A 19,113-nucleotide genomic window follows, 5' to 3' on the forward strand; every position below is an offset into this window, starting at 1 on the left:
TGATAATTAGAAATTCCAGCTAAGTTTGGCCTGTATAAAAAAAATAGCACAGGTGAGAAAATTTACATACATGTCTCCAATAACAAATTGTTATAGTTTCTCAAGTTATTTTTGTATTTCTTGTAGATTGCAATCAACAGTGTGATTACTTTTCTGTCATTTTAAGATATATTACCTCTGCAGTAAGATGATCATGTTAAAAGGGGCATGATAATTTGTGAACATAAAATTAAGTTTATGTGGTTGTATCTCAGCTCATTCCTATATAAAGAAACATGAGAAGGAAACTGTTCTTCAGAAAAAAGCTCTTCTAAATCTATCAATTCCTTCTGAGTTGTTCTTAGGTCCCTTTCCACATACCATCCAAGACCTCCTTTCATTTGTCTTATTTTATGAATTTAGTTAACTTGGTTAAACAGGTTCATAAATATTATTTCTGTGCATTGCCAACTATCCAGGACCTGTTTTTCAACCCATTATCAGCTGCCAGTATAGACTGAATCATATACCTCCTCTCCCCAGTTCACATGTTGAATATCACAATGTGATATTTGGAGAGCTGGTAAGTGATGGGTCTGGTTTGAACATGGTCAGTTTATATTTGGACCTGTTAACTTAATCAGTGTAAGAGGTACAATTTGTATACATGAAACACTTTTATATCATAAAAATATTAATGAAAAATTATATTTTAAGTCAATATTAAAGTCATAGGAAGCTGTATTTACTGATATCTTGGTAAAATGAATATTTCCTATGCTTTTCACACATCCGTTTGTATATGTTGCTAGATATGTGCAAAGGGAGGCCATCCTTCTGTGACATTTTTCTTTTTCTTATTCTTAATCATAACCATTTTTTTTGGACTGGTTCCTTTCTTAACATTGATTAGAGTTTAAAATAAGGAACCTCCTCTTGTGTTCTACCATAACTATAGCCCATGCTTCTTTTGTTCTGTGGAGGTGAAGAGAGATTTAGAGAACCAGCAAAACTAATAATCAAATCCATGACTTCTGCCTTAAAATATAGAGCTTGTTTATCTGATTATCCTGCCTCTCTAAGTTGACTAAAGAGCATAATTTAGTTTTTGCTTCATCATGGTTATCTAGTGATATTACTTACTGTGGAGATAAAATCCTTGCCTCTCCTAACATTTTAACATTTGGTATCTTTGAAATGGAGCTATGATGTTTGAACTGTATAGAAAACTATGGTGAATTAAAACATTTAAGTGCAACTTAAGTCTTCATAGTTACATTTCATGCGGCCTTAATTTTCCTGGCAGTAAAGTTCGGTTTTATATCTTAAAAGTAGAAAAGACAGAAGAAAATAAGAGGATCTTCAATATACTTCAACAAAGATAAATGACCTTTTGTGGTATTCACATTATGTCAGTAAAAATGATCATATTTGAAATGATGACAGCCTATTCATTTAAAATTGAGTGGAATATTTTTATACAATGAGAGTAAATCAAGAAAATTAAATAAGCATTTTAATAGGAAATGTACAATATGTTGTCCTGACCTGCAGGACTTCAACGAGGGCAATGAACCTAAGCGAGAAGGAATGAAGGGACAAGAGACACGAAGAATGACAGCAAGACAAGGATTCTGATCAAGCTGCCAATTTTTATTTTTCACACAAGGGTATTTATATGCTTGGACTTAGGGTGTGGTGAAAAGGTGGTCTTTAGCTGCAGGGTATTTACTTAGGGCGTGGTGAAAAGGTGGGATTCTGTAAACTCAGCCTCAGGTTGTTCCAGTGAGATAGTTAAGCCTATTATGTTTGAGAGACTTAACTTTTGGCTCCCAACAATATGTAGTGGAAAAATACTGTACCTAAAGCTTCCATTAATGATAGTTTAGTGAATTGCATTCTTATTGCCTCTACTATTGTGGTACTTTCTGAAATAATCAAGATGTACATTTGTTTATTCTCTGTGAAAACTACATGTTGGTGACATTGTTTCAGTATAGCTTATCTTTTTAAATGTATTTTTTATTGTAAAGATACTGTACAGAGGGATTACAGCTACTTGAGCAAGGTAATGAGTCCATTTCCTATCAAGCATTTTTGCCCCCTCCTTAGTTTTTCCCCTGCCATCCTTTCCCCCAACCCCTGCAAAGTTGTCAAGTTCGTTTTCAATATAGTGTCTTGCACATCTTGTTGTTACAATGGGTCATCCTGTATCCTTATTTCAGCATTTCGTTATTTCCCTTCCCCTCCCCAAATTAGAAAAATGTATATACAAGATTCAGGACACTGGAAAGATAGATTATAGTTTTTAATCAAGTCCCTACACCTTGGAGAGATATGTTTTTGTGTAGTGCCAAAAATATGATCCCCAAGAAACTAGCTAAAATACCTAATGATTTATAGGCAGTTTAACCCATGAACTAGTCCACGGTACAAGAGTCCATCCTGCAGCAGGGAGGGGCTTCTCAAGGGGTTGAGTTTACTGGTTTAGTGTAGACTAGTAGACTGGTAAACTGGCTAAGAACCTTATACCTTGTGAACTGCTCTTCTCTGTAAGGTATGTATCTTCTAAGTATTGGTAATAATTGTAAGAGCAGCTCTTTCCGGTAGAATTTCCTTCAGAGATTAAAATGTTCTCTGTGCCTGATAGCATTCATAGGAGATGGTTAATCACTTGATCAATCTGATTGAGTAGCTAAATTTTTATTTATTTAACTATCCTGTATAAACAGCAGAGATGAAGTGTTTAGGACAGCACAGGCTTAAGCTATAGTAGGCTTCTCTTCTTCACTAGACCAAATGGTTAAGAACAAAATATCAACTGATTTTTCTAATACATGTTTATTAAGTAACACTATGGTAAAATACAGTGAGTCAAAATGAAAGTACAAGTTATTATATTCTCATTGCCCCCAATAAAACTGCCATTCAAGTTTTTAATGAAGCTGGCTTTCTTCATGATTATTTTGATTCAGTGAATCATTTTTAATATATAATTACATTTGTGAAGTTCTGTGTCAGAAAATTATTTAATATTTGGTTATTACATTCTATTTGCAAATGTAATTTAATAGTTGCCTAATGGTTTGTGAGGTGAAGAGAATCCACCCTTCTGTTCCTAAATCATTCCCTGTTATGGGGTAAATGGAGCTTTTCATTGTTGCTCTTCTACTCAGTGCTTCTGAGACAGCAACCTCTTCCATATTCAGGATTTGTTTTGAAAACTGTTAGATTGAGAGAATTGGGCCAAATGTTCTGAACATTTATGGCTCTAAAATTTTGTTAACTGTAGAACTATTCATTTTATCACATTGAATACTTGCCACTGGACATCTGATGCACCCTTCAGTTTTCTTTGATTTCTGTCATAGTAGCTTTATTTTATGCTAAAATTTCCTTGAGTCATTAAGTTATATCTATCATTGTTAACATAAAATATGAAAAGCTTTACAAGAGATTTGTCCTTGGTAAATTTCTGGGAAATTTTTTTCTGATATATTACTCTTTCTTCTATGTTCTTATTTTTTCCACAGAAGAAAAAGTATGAAGCTGTTTGTGCTTTTAAGCAAAGAGAATTCCTCCTGGCTATTTTTAGTTACTCAAAAATACATGTGAAGTTGAGAGCTTTCCTCCTTTTTGCAATAGCTTTTTGTTGTAGTTGTCTTTTTCTCATATTTTCCTTATTATCTGCTTAGAAGTGAAGCTTGAACCTCGGAATGTATTATTTTCCAAAATCATTCTGTAGCTTCTGTGTAAATTAATAAACACAGTTCAGAAAATAGTTTATGTTAAATATCTTCTATTGTATATTGTTAAAAATTAGTTTGGACACAGTGTTCAGAAATTTTGTCAGTCAGTGAAGATTGCTATGTATGACGCCTATTGCTATAAGAAGAATGAGGAGTAGCTATTTACTCTATAAATGTATTTTACATTATGGTTATTACCTTAATAGTCATATTCACTAGGGATTTATGCCTTAGTTTTTTTTAAAAATTGATTTACAAGTCTTTATGACCTTAGAGTAATGAAGTGAGTTTATTGAAATCCACGTTTTACTGAAATGCCTTAGGCCTTGAAACAGATCCTGTGCCTTTAAAAGATAAACCATTACCATTCTATCCTCAATTTATTAAGGCAGTTGTGTGGTAAAATTGCAGGTGTCAAGAGTACTGACCCTATGCAGGTACACACACACACAGACATCACACATAAATGGATACTTGTACATTTGTAAAATCAAATAAAAAGGTAGGTTAAAGCAATTGATATATAGAGAAGGCAAGATTGTATTTTCATGTAAATGAAATTTGATGAGTCAGAAAAGAAAAATATAAATTATAGTAATATTTTAATGTTAACATTAATAAAAGAAATAGGGGAGAGTTTTAAATCTGGATTCTCATACTGTTTAACATCAGCCATTAAATATGGCTCTGACCACCTTACCATGTTCCTCCATGAAACTTCATTTTTGAGGCTTCACAGATCTTAGGTAAAGTAGGGAGTTCTATAACCAGGGACCTAAACTCTTATATCACAGTTTCAAATTGTTTTACTGGAGCAAAAAAAATTACCGTTTGGTGAAAGATAATAGAACCAAATAAATAGGCAACATTTGTCTAAACTGTTTCCCACAATACTTGAGATATTGGTTCCATCACTTCATTAATAGATATGGTTATTTTTCTTTGTCAAAATGACATTCTTTTTATGAAATGTTAGATTTTTCTTTTCTTTTCTTTTTTTTTTTTGGTTGGTCATGGGGCTTGAACTCTGGGCTTGGGTGCTGTCCCTGTGCTCTGGAGCACTCTACCACTTGATTCACAGCACCACTTCCGGTTTTCTAGTGGTTTATTGGAGATAAGAGTCTCACGGACTTTCCTGCCCAGGCTGGCTTTGAACCATGATCCTTAGATCTCAGCCTCCTGAGTACCTATTACAGGCCTCGTGAGCCACCGGTGCCCTGAGAAATGTTAGATTTTTCAAAGTCATAGATTCAAAAACAATCAGATTTAAATGTAAAACTATAAAGCTTCTAGATGAAAATGTAGGCATTCTTAGTTACCTTGAAATAGACAAACATTTGTTAGCTATAAGACCAAAACATGATCCATAAAAGAAAATCATAATAGACTTTCCAATATTAAGAATTTTTCCTGATCAAAACACATTGTTAAGAAAATGAAATGTCAAAGAAAGACTTTGAGAAACATTTATTTGCAAATGCCATCTGCCAAAAGAAGTTTCGTTTAGAAAGAACGCTCAAATCTCAATAAATAATAAAACAACCAAATAAAATATAAACAGATGATGTGAGCAAATACTTCACTGAAGATATTGTACAAATGATCAAGTAGCACACCAAATGATTCTGTTGGTCCTTAGGGACATATAAATGAAAGCCATAATTAAAATGTTAGACATCAAAACACCAGTCAGTCATGTCAGTCATGTCAGGATGTGTTGGTGAGGTTGTAAAGCAACAGGAAATCTCATGCATTACATGAGGAATGGAAATTGGAAATAAAATACTTTGGAAAAAGTGATTTCCCAGTTTTGTATGTATTTAAATTCTAAAGATCTATCTATGGCCACCATATGACCTACCTACTTTCCTTGATGAGACCTGAGAGCATGTGTCCATAGAAAGACTCATATACAAATATCCACAGCAGCTTTACTTGTAACATACAAAAACTGAAAACAATTTCCAAAGCCATCAACTGGTAAATCATTAAAGAAGCAGAATTGTATCTGCACAATAGAATGCTATTTAACAATAAGAGAGAGGTGAACTATTACGTGCAAAATTGTTATACAAAGGAAGAAACTCAACCAAAGAACAAACTATGTGACTGTATAAATTTCAGAAAATGTAGATGAATCTACTGCCTAGATGGGTAGGTAGGATTAAAAGGAAGTCTGGGAGAGACATCCTTTTAAGGGTAGATGTTTCTAAGGGTGGTATGTTTATATGCATTAAGTCAGCTTAATACCTATTATGTCAGCTTAATGTTTTCATGGGCATGCATGTCAAATTATACATGATAAACATGTGCAGCTATTGTATGTCACTTGCCTCAACAAATTTTTAAAAGATGTAGTCCTTTTGATTGTAGTCTTTTTCATTTATTTAACTAGACAGGAGGACCTTTTTCAAAGAAAATTAACAACTTAGCCAACACTTCTTGAGTTGGTACAGGTGCAGATGTGGGTCTGCTCCACAACTGTATTTCACACTTGTAGTTGATAACTGGTTCTCTGTAGAAATCAGTCACATGAGTCTGCGTATATTCATCTCTGACAGACAGTGTTCCCTGCCAGTATGGCTGAGAGAACTAAATCTCAGAGATTCAGAAACAGTAGTTGTCAAATACCTTTTCTTTTCTTCCCTATATACAAAGCTAACAAGAGTTGAAGCTCTCCGTTTCAGAAATGTTGACTTTGAAGACAATTTCAGGCATAAAATGGAATATCTTTTTCATTTTTGCTAGTTGTTGTTATTCTCCTCAGTGCTTTTAACAGAATGAGGACTTGACAATACAGAGGCTAGAAGGCTACTAGAAGTGAACTTTTGCAGAGATAGTGACATAGTTTCATACCAAAGGGCAAAAAGAGACCCCCTAGCTCAAGCTCAGCTGGTACTGTTCTTGAACTGCCCTTTCCCCAGTGCCCTTCCCTTTTAGTTTTTCAACTTCCCTTCTATGGCTGAATCTGGCTTTCTTTTGATAAAGCTACTTGCCCAGATATCTCTTTATGTGGCCCTTGATCATTCTGCTTAATCTTGGCCTTGTGATCATATTAGGAAGTTGTGAGTTGTGAGGCTTTTGAAAACATGGATGGACTCCAGTTAACCAAGACTTTTACATATATATGTGTGTACATATATATACACACACACACACATATATATATATATATATAATCTGAAATACACAGCCTAGAAGAGCTGAATGATAGTATTTTCATATAGTCAAAATTATGTTATGATGATAAATGCTATGATTTTAGGCAGAAACTGAACTCATCATGTTATGACATCATGCACTTAGCCCTGTGCATCGACAGTTGTTGATTTCAGATAGAATCATGAAAGTTCCATTCTTCACATGAGGAAAATAAGTCCTGAAATTCACTGATTGCCCCCCAGAGTCCTATAATGCTAACAACTGATAAAGGCAGACTGATTCCATATTTTTTCTTGCATTTTCTACAATATTTATTGATTTATAGGCAATCTTTTAGAACATGTTGAGACATAACATGTATTTGCCTCATGAGCTGGTTGTTAATAACACTTTATCTTAGCTGATGCTCGTAATATTTATTTAAGTTACTTTTATCCTTTTTCTTTCTCTGTTTACCATAAGCTCTCCCTAGCACAAAAATGGAAGATTTTATTTATTCCACTGCCTATCTTCTCTCTGCCTTGATTCATGGGCAGTTGTTTTGGAAACTTCCAAATCTATGGAAGTTGACCTGTAAAAACCCTGGCCAGACATTTCTATTGCTCTAGTCTTATTTATTATGCCATTTCTCTAAACTGATAACTCAAAAATCTTAAACTTGCCATATTAGTTCTCTGACAAAGTTTCATTCTTGTCACATCTTTTGTTTATTTCTAATAAGTCAAGTATTAAAACGCATCAAGATGGCTGTTCTTAAGGTACCTGTTCTCATCATAGTTAAATAATCCTACTTGATTCTTCCCTTTCTAAAATCATTATTTCATTATAGTCAGTGTTTTAATCTTTAGCTCTTCTCAGATTAAACACTTAAGATCCCATAACTCTCATTTCCACAGTTCTATAGGTAAATAATTTTAAATTGGAACATATTGGAATTTACAGCGTATATATGTAAATAATGGTATATTGGAACTTAAGTTTTTCCTTTTAGTTTTAATAGTCTTGAAAAATGAAGTGTTCTCATTTTTTGTTCCCTATATAAAGCCCACAGTTTTGAAGCAGGAAGCTCAGGAGAATGTCAAGATTTGTTTTGAATTTAGGCCCCAGCATTCTGTCTGACTTAAACTTCTTTTTGTGGCTTTGCTGACATATTTGTCCCCTACAAAAGCCAATACAATCAGTAGCACCAGCATAGATAAAGAATTGCATAAGGTTGTATTTTAATGGCAGGTCTGTTTTGTGACCATATTCTGCAGGCAGACTGGAGGTGACACTATTATTTACGTCTGTTGCTTGGGGTCCAAAGAGAGAATAAATTGCTATTGATTTTTGAGACATTCAGTGAAGGGTCTGAATGCTTTCAGAAGAACGGGGTGGCAGGATAGCCAGTGATGGCATAGAGACCGCCTTTCAAAATGGAGATTCATTTTCTTATTATTGTCATAAAGATTTCTCTCATTCTTATAGTCACGTACAAGAAGATGTGGCTGGGGGGCTGTTGCTATTATAAATGTTTTCTGTCTCCCTGGAAGAATAGGATTCAGCACCTTTCACAGCAGCTTGAAGTTGATAAATGGAGTTCTTCTCTATATCCTTGCATACATGTAACCACCTGCTCCTCAAAGTGATGTTTGATTTTCTTACTATATTTACTGCTTCACCAAGGACACTTTTAGGTGTTTAAATGTTTGGCTGTGCAAGGGAAGAAACTTGAGTATTATCTTATTTTGTTTGAAGTTGTAATTGTGCTTTTCAAATGATAGATCTGGTTTCCTTGGTGATTGCTTAATTTGTTATCTGTATGTCCTATGTGAGCGAGCACTTTTTCAATATGGAAAAGCTGAAGACATTGTATTTACATTGGTCCCAGCACTCGTCCTCATGTTCATAATTCCTCTGAAGATTATCATCCCTGAAGTATTGAGAATCTTAGGTTATCTATCCAGCAGAGGGGAAATACCAAAGTGATAGCTATAAATTGACCCATGGTATTTTGTAAGTTGTTTTTTTCTAAACCAGTAGCATAATTCTAGTTTGTTAGTCCTGGATACTCATGTTTTTATGCATTTTTTGAGAAGTGAAAATTATTAGCATTTAGAAACTTACTGGTATACATAAGACTGTGAATTTAACTGAGTGCCCGCAGCTCATCCTGTCATCCTCCCTACTTAGGAGTCTGAAATCTGGGGATTGCAGTTCCAAGCAAGCCTGGGCAGCAAAGTCTGTGAGACTCTTATCTTCAGTTAACCACCAAAAAGCCAGAAGTAGAGCACTAGCCTAGAAAAGTAACAGTTGTTATGGAATAAACTGGAAAATAGAGGGCAAATGAGAGTGTCCCTAAAGCCAAGAAATGCTTTTTCTGTGTGTGTGTGGTATTTATGATTAAAACTAAGGAACTGTGCTTGTCTATCATGGCCATTTGAGCTATGCCCCTAGCCCTTTTGTTCTTATTTTTGTTTAGAGACAGGGTCTTGCATACCCTTGAACTAGAGATTCTCCTGCCTCTACCTCCTAAGTATGTACTACCATGCCATACTGGGAGTTCTTTTTCTTTCTTTAAGAATATATAAACTTAGGAAGTGGTGCTGTGTCTCAAGTGGTAGAGCGCTCGCCTTGAGCTGAAGAGCTGAGGGACAGTGCCCAAGCCCAGAGTTCAGGCCCCATGACCGACAAAAAATAAAAATAAAAGTAAAAAAAGAATATATAAACTTAATAGTAAACTGATTTTTTCTTACAAAAATTGTAATGTAATTTTTATTAGCATATATTAATCATACACAGTAAGGGTTTCAGTTTGACATTTTTATACTTACATAGTATAAATTATACTTTGATCATATTAACCCCTCTCTTATCTTTTATGTTATCTCTCCCTCTGTCTTCTCCCCTTCACTTTTCTGATTTCTTGTCATTTCCTTTTACTCTGGTGTCCTTTTTTTTTCCCTCAAGATTCCACATATAAGAGAAAACGTGAGATACAAAATGAGACATCCAGTTCTGCAGTGTTCCTCTGCAGAGGTACCACTGTGTTTTTATTCCCCAGGTCCTCTGTTCTGGTCTTTCCTAACATTGCTGACCTTTAGCAGTTGGATCACTTCAAGTCATTAGTTGGTAGGTCTGTTTCTTCCACTAACAGAGTAAAATGAGTGCAAAGGTATTAATATATATGATAATATGCTATTTAGATTTAATTTTTCCCCTTTTTAGAAAATATGCCCTCTAAGTTTACCAAGGGCATTTCCTCCTTCTTCCTTCACCTACATCCAATACATTGAAAAAAAAGTTCTTAATCTACTTATTAGAGATTATTTGGTCATTGGCTTAATTACCTTATCATAAACTAATACATGGGAAATGGAAGTTACTTCTCTCAGTTCACAAATATGTGGTCTTTGTCTTCTTTTGCCTAGAGCTTATCCATTTGAAAAGTAAGTACTTTTGTATGAGTAAGAGTGCACAATGAATGCATTTACTATGCACCAAATTCTACTCTATGGGCTTTGTATGTATCAGTTAATCTCAACAGTTACCCACAGTGGTATATGCTAAGGTTATCCCTAGTTTTCTAGATGAAGAACCTGAGGTCCAAGCAGTTGAAGGCTGCCTGCTTTTACTTAATAGTCATGTGGAAGGTGGTAAACTATGACTGCATAAACATGCAGGCTCTAGTACCAGTGTGCTCCAACATCCCTTAATTGTGGTCTGTTTATCTGCTTGGTGTTGAATAAATGTTGTTTCAATACGTGGTGTAGAAAGTGGGAGGGATAACAAGGTTCACAAGAAACGTACTCATTACCTTACTTATGTAACTAAAACCCCTCTGTACATTACCTTGACAATGAAATAAAAAGAAGACTGGACTGGTAGTCTAGTCCAACAGAAGACAATCATAGTTACTAGGCAATTTTGTAGATTTGGAGTTCATTTTATTTGTGGAACATATTCAATGAAAGTAACAAGAATGAGAGTAAGAGAATGAGAGAAAAAGAATTCAAAAGCTTGATGCTTATGATAGTATTTAAAATTATATGTATATAGGACACCCACTTACCATAATAAAGCCACTGAATAAAACTTTTTTATTTGACTTAAATTCTGATAATGTACTAAGTACTCTTCTTAGTCATCTATCTTCATTCTTAGTCAAAGTCACTTACCTTAGCATTCATTTCTTAAATATATTTTGAAATTTAATTGAAAGATTATTAAGCAAATGTATTTTGAAATTTAATTGAAAGATTTTTAAGCATTGTTGCATATATACTATACATGTAAATCATATACTTCATGATTTATCCATTTTAAGTTTAGAAAATTCCTGACTGGCTTTGTACTTTGATCTATCAAGAAAGAGAAACTTATTTTCAATATGAATGAAAAAATGCAAAGAAAATTTGCAAAGTAAATTGTTAAGTTATCCACTGTTTATGCTTATCTAGTTGTCTGAGCTCGCATGGATAATTGATGCTTGACAGTTCTTGGTATTATTACCAAGAGTATCTTTCAGAAGATAATTTCCTTTGATTAATTTGTATGTAATTAGAGAGAGTTTAGCAGAACCTGATGTGTTCATTCTTCTTATTAATATAGGTTTTAATTCATAATCTTAAGTACTTTATGAGTTCAATTTACTATGCCATCTACATTCCACTTGTGAATTCAGTGTTTATAATAGAAACAAGAATTAAGGAATTTGGTTGTTCAAGAACTCTGTTAAATTACGTAAGTGTTTGCTTGTTAAATTTTAATATGCAGGTTATAGATACGGACTAACTTGTGGCACCAGGAAACTTCATTGTATTATTTTCCTGATGTATTGTAGTGCTCTAACATAATTAGCCACTTAGTCTAAAAATGAGTTTTCTATTTTTAACCCCCGGACTGGTTTGAAATTGGAGTTTGTTCAAAGTACTTATGGGAATATAATTAATCCCAAATTTGTTCTTGACACAAAAACATTCTAGAATGTTGCTCCATGTGAACAATTTTAATTTACTCACCAAATCTACTATCTTATTTTCTTTGTCTTTCTGGGCTCACAGAACATGTGACTCTTAACTACTGTGTAGAAATAAAAAATTGGTGTGCTGTAAACTTGTTTCTTAGAAGTAATGACAACAATATTTGTGTCTATACCAATATAATTTTTAAAAAATGGTGTTTGATTCACCTGTTAAAGCACCTTTGCAGATTTAATTACTTCCCCCAATATCAGTGGAAAATCTAAGTTATTTATTCACAAGTGTCACTTTTTATATGCTATTATAATTATTCTCAGATTTTTCAAAACTGACTTCATTTGGATCACATAATGTAAAACTTATTTCACAATATTAGAAAGAGATTTGGTTTCTTCCTTCCTCAGGGATACCTTAGAATTGTATTGGAATAAAAAGTGATTAAGTCTTGTGGGTCTTTGTGTTCTAGCAGATAACCAAATTCAACAACATTCTCCCTGTCTAAAGTTTAGATTTTCTTTTTAACTTACTGTAACCAGAGTTAGGTGGGGGTTTTAGATAGAAATTGACTATTACATTTGGTATGAATTCTATCTTCTTTTTTTTTATGTAGAGAAACTGAACATCCTTTAATCCTGATTATACTTCTTTATATAGTTTCTCTTTTCCTATTGTATATACTTTTTATTTCTACCTACTAAGGAACCAGTTGAGGCTCTATCCAGCCTTAGCTGTTTGTTAAAACTAAAATGTTTGAAAGCAATATTAAAAATGGTCTTAAAATTTTCAGTTCTTTACTCTAGATAGACAAATTTCAAGACTGTCCTTTCTAGGAAGTATGCTTCCTTACATTTCACTGCCTTTGGTCCTTGTTCTCCTTCTTTGTCAGGCCAGGTTCTCTTCTAATTCCCTTTCCTTTGCACCAGTTTTTGGAACAGAAAATCTCTGCAACTGTGCAGAATGTTTCCTCTATCATATATAACCAGTCATTTTGTTCTTTTTTTCTGCTTGAAAAAAAACATATGAAATGTGAGAAAGTGGAGAACATATCAAATACATAGAGATTCATAGATCATTCAGCATTCAGTTAGGACTCTACCTAAATAACACCTCTGCTGGGTCTCTCAAACTAACCCAAACTAAAGTCTGGAAACTCAGTGTTGGCATTGAGTTTGCATCTGCTCAATTTTCTTTCATTAGTACTTTATTGTTCTGCTTCTGCCTAATTTTATTTTCTTTTGCTCCCTGGCTCATTTTGACTTTGGCATCTTCACTGAAAAAATGTGAGCAGCTTTGGTTTTTGAATATTGGTGGTGGGAGGGAGTGCTCTTGCCCTCCTGTTATTATTGAAAGTTGTTGCCCAGTTCCCAGAACACTTGGACTCATAAATTTCCACTCTTTTTCCTTCGAAAGTCAAAAACCTTGAGAATGCAACCCAGGAATACTCACACTGAAAACAGCAGAAGATAAATGGCCATTTGTAAATATTTGGCAATTCCATAGTTTGAGGCTGGCCATTTCAAGACCAATAGAATAAGATATGTGGGTTGCAACCATGCATCACATCCATATACTAAAGAAACTTTGCTGAAAATCTATGATATACTGAATCTTGAGAGGAACTGGAGGTATAGGGATGAATGAAAGCTTTACCTCTAGGATTCTGCCACTTATGTAGGAAGGACAGAAATGTAGATTAATGATTGCAAAATGAGTGTCTGCAAACTGAGCACCTTGGGAGGTCTCAGTAAATGAAGAGGGAGTCATATAGGGTATATAAGGGTATACTGGCACATATGTTATATAACCAGCATAAAAGGGAGTCATGGAAGAGTTAAAAAAGAGTAGTGTGTTGCCTGTGCTAGTAGCACAGGCCTATTATCCTAGATTCTCAGGAGGCTTAAAGCTGAGGATCACGGTTCAAAGCCAGACCAGGCAGGAAAATCTGTGAGACTCTTTATCTCCAACTAATCCCCAAAAGCTGTAAGTAGAGCTGTGGCTTGAATGGTTACATGATAGCCTTGAGCACAAAAGCTCTGGTACAATGTCCAGACCCTGTGTCCAAGAAAGAAAAAAAGAGAGAGAAAACTAGCAAGTGAGGAGGGAGGGAGAAGGGGAGAAATGGTGTATCAGTGTCATGTTGAGGGGATCAGTTTGTTTTTCTAGGTGGAAAGGGGAGATGTAGAGGAAATTCCCTTACAGTATATTGGTAAAATAAAACTTTAGTGGGCAAAAATACAGAATATACCAGAAGGAAAGCGGAGCAAGAGGTAAGTTTAACTCAGTAATAAGTTAAACTTGGTTATTTGGTAAGAACCAGCCAACTTGGTTAAAACAAGGAGTAAAATACTAGGCTTGTTTTTAAAAATAAACCAAAGATGGACTATGCACTAAAAAAAGTCACTGTTGGTGGAGTTGCCAGTACTGGGGCTTTAATTCAGGGCTTCACAATCTCCTTTGGCCTTTACACCCAAATCTGGTGCTCTACCACTTGAGCTATACCTTGGCTTTGGCTTTTTGCTGTTTAGAGATAAGCATCTCAGACTTTATTTTCCTGGGCTGCCTTTGAACCATGATACTAAGATCATTCTCCTGAGTGGTTAGGAGTATAGATATGAATTACCAGGTCTGGGCTCAAAAGTAACTACTTTATTATTAAATTATTACACTGTAAATTAAACATTGTTTGAGCTTTTATTCATATTTGGAAGAAGCAATTTAGTATTGTGTTGTAGGAGAAACAAGATGGCTATAATACAAGGATTGCCATAATATGTAATTTTTTTACCATGAATAAATTTCATAGGATTTTTAAGATTGCTTTTTATGTTTCATAATGACATGACAAATTTTGTTTAAGTATAATGTTTTCTTTGCAGATAACATAGTGTCCAAATGGAGACAATATATATGGCTATTCTCATTTTATTTGATAAACCTTTTATAGTTATATTATTTTATGAAAATATATTACCTTTCATTTTCCATGATGAAAATGTAATAATGTAATGTTTTATGAAATGTACTTCTGGGAAATATGTGATATAACAGAGAGGGTTAGGTTTCATTTCTTATTTTTCTAATGTACAGCTTCAGAGAGAGGATACTTATCCTTTTGGTACATAATGAGTTAATGCTGCATGGCACAAAGCCCATTTTTATATTAAAGTGAAATTATTTTGAAAAATATGCTTTAATTGAAGTCCTATTTAATGGTAAAATTATGTTATTGATTATGATCATAATGCCCAAGACAGTGATGAATTCATCAATTCCTTTTTCAGTGGTGTTATAAATCTTTTAGCAGGAGCAAGAGAACGTGAACAAGATGAATATTTTCAAATTACTTATTATGTATAACTTTCTTAATCTGTGCTCTGTGCAGGAGTGGAAATGGCTCTCAAGAACCAATGTGGAAAAGTAGCTCACAGTGTCATCTGTATCACAAATCAAACTTGTTCCAATGGAAATTTTTACAATGTAAAGCTGAACACTATATTTGCATTAAAGACATAAAGTGTATACTTGTTAAGCATAGCGAGAAAGCAATAGTCTCTCCAAGTGTGGAATAGAAGCCCATTGAATACACATAACTAAGGAACGTATTATAACTTTTAACCTTTGTACTATGCTATCAAGATTAGAAGTGGGAGATTGTACATGATTAACCACAAAATGTTATGTATATTAAGCCTGAAAGAATGACTATCACTTGTGAAAATTAGTTTTTACTTTTTTCAGCTTGTTTCTCTGTGTGTATATGTGTGTGTTTGTAGAATATGTTATTTCTTCTCTTTTATAACAAAAGAATTCATAAGATGTGGGCTTAAGTGCTATGCATTTTTAAATGCACATATCTGTTTAAAAATCTTTAAGATCTCTGAAATAATAGTTTTTCTTGAGTTATACTTGGAATCTAAAATTCATTGTGTGAGTTGCTTTAAGTACCTAAGTGTCATAGAGAATAGGATATGTAGCTATTTTAAGTTCAAATCTTCCAGTTTGCATTCATATACAAGGTTGTTTCCTAAGTTGTTATGACTCTAAGTGCCATAGATACTCCTCATTTTATCCTGTTTTGAGTAAATATTATCTCATTGTTATCTGGTTTGTCACAGGCATTTTATTAAATGTGACTTTGTATAAAGAATTAGGAAGGAAGCTGAGTAGATAAAATCCTTTCCACTAAAACTTATTTAAGGAAATTAGAATGTAATGAAAAAAACAGGCAATAATAAATAATCATGAAACCAAAGAAACATATCCACATATGGATATGGGTATTTAGGAAGGTTGTGCTATTTAAAACAACAGAGATTTGATTTTTGTCTCAAGATTTGTCAATGGTATCTTATTATAAATGATCTTAAAGTTTCAGAATTTGTATTCATGATTTTTTTGGGGGGGTCTGGTTGTGGGGCCTGAACTCTGGGCCTGGGCGCTGTCCCTCAGCTCTTCAGCTGAAGGCTAGTGCTCTACCACTTGAGCCACAGCGCCACTTCCGGCTTTTTTCTTTTTGCTTATGTGGTGCTGAGGAATCAAACCCAGGGCCTCTGCATGCAAGGCAAGTGCTCTACCACTGAGCCACTTTCCCAGCCCAGTATTCATGATTTTTATACTACTAAATTTTTATTAATGCTAAAATAACTGGTCTCCTTCATACAATCTGTCCTAAGGGTATAAAATGCTTTATTTTTAGATCTTGAGTTTCAGAAACTTTTACCTAGAACCCTTGTGTGTTTATCACATTCTTTTTTATTAATTTACTTTATTGTTATTATAGACGTGATATATGGAGGGATTACAATTACATGAGTCAGGTAATAACTACATTCCCTTTCGTAAAGTGTCTTCTCTCACTGTCTTCCAGTGCCTTCTTGCTGTCTCCACCCATGAGTTGTATAGTTTACTTCATCTGTGTCCAGTGAGTTCCACTGCTGAACCTTTTCTATCCTTTTTCCCTTGATCTGTACCCTCCCCCCAACTCTTCCAAAGATGTACACTTGAATACACCATATATAAGACAGAATCATCAAAAATAAAAACTAAAAAAAGAGAAAAGTATCTTGTTTCCATATCTTGGAGTTCATTTTGATATATTATTTCATGTAAATATTAAGCATGTAGGCATTGCGCCTTTGTATTTCTCTCTGAAAAGTATCCTCTTTTGGTCTCTCTATGTGTAAATATCTAGAATCCTGTAAAATTTATCATATCTCAGTGTATTTTAGATCTAATTTCTGCATATCAGAGAGAAGATGTGCTCTGAGCTTGGCATACCTCACAAAACATGATTTGTTCTAGTTCCATCCATTTCCTGAAAATGACATTATTTTATTCTCTCTAATGGTGGTATAAAATTCCATTCTCTACTCATCTATTGTGGGGCATCTGAGCTGTTTCTGTATCTTGGCTATTGTGAATACTGTGGCAATGAACATGGATGTGCAGGTGTCTTCATCATATCCTGGCTCATGATGTTTGGGGTAGATTCCCAGGAGGTGGTATAACTGGGTCATAGGAAAGGTCTATGTTTAGTTTTTTGAGGAACTTTCAGACTGCTGTGACTATCACATTCTGTTATAGACTACACTGCAATGGCTGCAGGAAAGCACATGATGACAGTAGTCCTGTCTGCTTACAAGAGTCTACTATCTGATCTGTTATGGGTTTCTTTGAGATAGATTTATTGTAAATGGTTTCTTTCATCCATTTTAATTTAGTGGGTATAACTGGTTTAATTATCATGAAGATGATGGCAAAAAAGAAGGTTAGAGAGAATATAACTCAAATAACCCAAATACTTTTAATATGTATCTAAAATAACCTATGAATTATGTCTTAGATACAGTTAGGCCATCACCATTGTAGTATTCATTAAGCAGAATGGTGTCACCACCTGTAAGCTAATTATTGAACCAAAGTGAAGGAACACTTGTTTCAGGCATTTCCAGTTTTCTGAGATTTTTTTGCTACATATTTGAAGGTCTGTAGCAGCTTCAAGTATTGGGCCTGACTTTAGCAAGTTTTTCCAATTCCTTGTAGAAAATAATTCTGTAATTCTTTTTACCTGGTTTGGCGATGTAGTTCAATGTCAGAGCACTTTCCTAGTGTGTACAGGCCCTGGATTATATCCCCAGCATGCAAATAAAATAAAATAAATGGGAATAAAAAGGAAAGAAAAGGAAAAAGAAAAAAGAAATTCCTGTCTATAGGAGAGTCTCAGTTTAGGCTAATATAATCAAATCTATATGCGAAATGAGACAATTACAAACATGCCTAGACCTGTTTTAATTAAGACCTCTCTGAAACATGTATATCAAGAGCTATTTCCTATTATGTGACAGAATGTTTTTATATTTATATAAAATAATATATTTTGGTGATAAATATGAAGCTCTAGGATTCCAGTAGAAAAAAAGGCATTCCAAATTTTTTTTACTTCATTCTGTTTATTGCTTAGTGTTGATATTAAGCAAGACTTTCACTGTTTATCTATCACAGGGAAACATGTAATTCTATGGACCATAGAAAGAATTTCAAGGATAATCATATGCATATGCTTCAATATACATTAGTATAAGTATAATTTTTAGTTTCCTGTTGATTTTACCCTTATTATTATGTCTCCTCCAAGTAAATCTAAGAAGTGAATGACACTGACAAAAATGTTATTTCAATCTTAAGTTAATAGAAAGTAGAGCAAGAATTAAAGTTTTTAAAAAGAAAAATAAAAGCTGTGATTTCTATAGCAAGCACATTCATGTAGATTGCACATACAATATGGATTAAGATGTGCATGTTACTACTTATTCACTAAAAAAGAGTTGGGGGGCGGGGGGGGGGAGGCTGGGAAGGGATGGGAAGGGTAAACAAAGGAGGAGGCTACAATGCTTGATAAGAAATGTACTCACTATCTTGCCCATGTAATTGTAACCCCTCTGTACAGTATTTTCACAATAAAAAAAAAAGAGTTCAGCCGTGTGCTTCAGCCAGGCCACATTAGAATTGATGTGGGAAACAGGCTGTTGAGTTTTATTTTTATACTTAAATTCTCAGCCCTAGTATTGTTATATCTTAATAGGTAAGTAGGACAGATGCTTGTTAAATAAGTTAAGAGAAATGAAATGTCTCTGATACAGTCACAGCAGGAAAGTGTAGGCCTGAAAGTATGTTAACATGGTGGTGTGGTTTGTGTCTATGTCTGAAGTGTCCTCCAAATGATCATGTACTAATGGATTGGTCTCCAGATGATGGCACTATCC

At 34.2% G+C, this 19,113-nt stretch overlaps 1 protein-coding gene across 1 annotated transcript in view; it reads left to right on the top strand.

Annotated features, from left to right (window-relative positions):
* Park2 (parkin RBR E3 ubiquitin protein ligase) overlaps nucleotides 1–19,113 on the top strand; it is a 1,020,418-nt gene that overhangs the window by 34,280 nt on the left and 967,025 nt on the right. The gene's annotated exons all lie outside the window — the stretch shown is intronic.

The sequence above is a fragment of the Dipodomys ordii genome, unplaced genomic scaffold, assembly GCF_000151885.1.
Source record: "Dipodomys ordii isolate 6190 unplaced genomic scaffold, Dord_2.0 Scaffold77, whole genome shotgun sequence".
NCBI lineage: Eukaryota > Metazoa > Chordata > Mammalia > Rodentia > Heteromyidae > Dipodomys > Dipodomys ordii.